The sequence below is a fragment of the Mustela nigripes genome, chromosome X, assembly GCF_022355385.1.
Source record: "Mustela nigripes isolate SB6536 chromosome X, MUSNIG.SB6536, whole genome shotgun sequence".
In the NCBI taxonomy this organism is placed as follows: domain Eukaryota; kingdom Metazoa; phylum Chordata; class Mammalia; order Carnivora; family Mustelidae; genus Mustela; species Mustela nigripes.
In genome coordinates this window covers 51,572,974-51,574,938 of record NC_081575.1, presented here as the reverse complement: position 1 = coordinate 51,574,938, position 1,965 = coordinate 51,572,974, and positions in this window count along the sequence as shown.

Sequence of the window (1,965 nt, the reverse complement as noted above, 5' to 3'; positions counted from 1 at the left end):
GCCATTTGCAACAACATGGATTGACTTAATGTGTATTATGTTACAAAAAAAAGTCAGAGAAAGACAAATATCTTATGATTTAACTCATACGTGGAATTTGAGAAACAAAACGAATGAACAAACGGGAAAAAAGAAAGAGAGAAACTAAGAAATAGCCTCTTAACTGTAGAAAACAAAGTGAGGGTGACCAGAGAGCAGATGGCAGCGGTGGGGGGATGGGTTAAGTAGGTGATAGGGATTCAGGAATGCACTTGTGATGAGCACCGGCTGCTACATGGGATTGTTGAAGCACTATATTGTACACCTGAAACTAATATTACACTGTATGCTAACTAACTGAAATTTAAAATAAAAGCTCTTAAAAATTAATTAACTAAAATAAATACAACTATAACACAGCAAACTTTGCTAAGATATTAATAATTTTCTGCATAGTATTGCTGCCAAAGTTGGCTTTGATATCCTCTTGGCGTGGTGATAAGTAATAGTATAAGTTTAATTACAGAGGTGGAAACTTAAGCTTTAGCAGGATAATAGACATTTTCTGAATAGAGTTGCAGAGTTTGTTGGCTTTGCTTTCAGGTAGGCATTAACATTGACTGAAAGGTTTTGGCTTTCTATGCATGCTGCTTTCTTAAAGAGTTCTCTGCTGCTTATTTCACTTAAAGCAATTTTTTAATGAAAATAATAAAATGTCTAGAATTTGCTTCAAAATAATCCAGTAATAAAGAGGATTAGATGTGTGTATAGATTAAAGAAGATCAGTCATGTATTGATAATTATTGAGGCTGCAAGATGAGTAGATGGAGGTCAACTATACTACAATATCTACTTCTGTATATACCTGAAACTTTCCATCAACAAAAGTTTAAAAATGAAACTATTTGTATTATAAAGACAAGCTTAATGAGTAATAGAAATGAGCTAGTAACAAAATAAGGAAGCTAAGGGCAAGTTATGAATCTGGTAAATTTTCCTTTCTTTTACATGGTCTTTCTTCTATATTAGTACATGTGGACATAATTGAACTTATTTTTGATGATCTAATTTTATATTATATTGAAGAAATAGTTTTATATATATATAACTATTTCTATATATATATATATATACCTGACATGTTTCTGGAGACACCAGGGTGGCTTATTCAGTTAAGCCTCTGACTCTTGATTTTGGCTTAGGTCATGATCTCAGGGTTGTGAGATCAAGACTCAGGTCAGGCTGTGTGCTTAACAAGGAGTCTGCTTGAGATTATCTCTCTCCCTCTGTCCCTATCCCCATTTAAAATAAATTAATATATAAATCTTATTTAAAAGAAACATTTCTGATCTCTTAAAGTGAGACAGAATTGCAGATTCTATGTTAAAATGCTGATTTTCATGAAGGGTTGACCGATTTATAAGTATAAAATTTACTGATATTTTAAATCATAACTTTGGTTACTAGGGAGGAAACCACATTTATAAAAGAGATAATGAAAGAGATGACACTTGTAGTGGACAAAAAATGGAGGACTGTGCTTTTTATGAATTTCTTTTGCTCCAGAATACTGAACAATCCCTGAGGTATCTTTATTTCCTAAGCAATTAGAACAATCTAGCCCTGCCCTCTATGCCCCTGCAGTAAAATTGTGCATATCAGGCTGGTGTTAATGTCTCGTTACTGAAAAAAAGAAAGATAACCAATGTGAAACAATAAATAGTGTTTTTTTTAAAAAAAAAAAGCTTTTTATTTTAAAATACATATAGAAAACTGCATAAAACAAATGTATAGTATAATGAATTTTTATGATTACCCTTGTAATCAACCATATAGGTTACAAATCATGTTTAAAAATCAAATTTGCCGGGCGCCTGGGTGGCTCAGTGGGCTAAGCCGCTGCCTTCGGCTCAGGTCATGATCTCAGGGTCCTGGGATTGAGGCCCTCATCGGGCTCTCTGCTCAGCAGGGAGCCTGCTTCCTCCT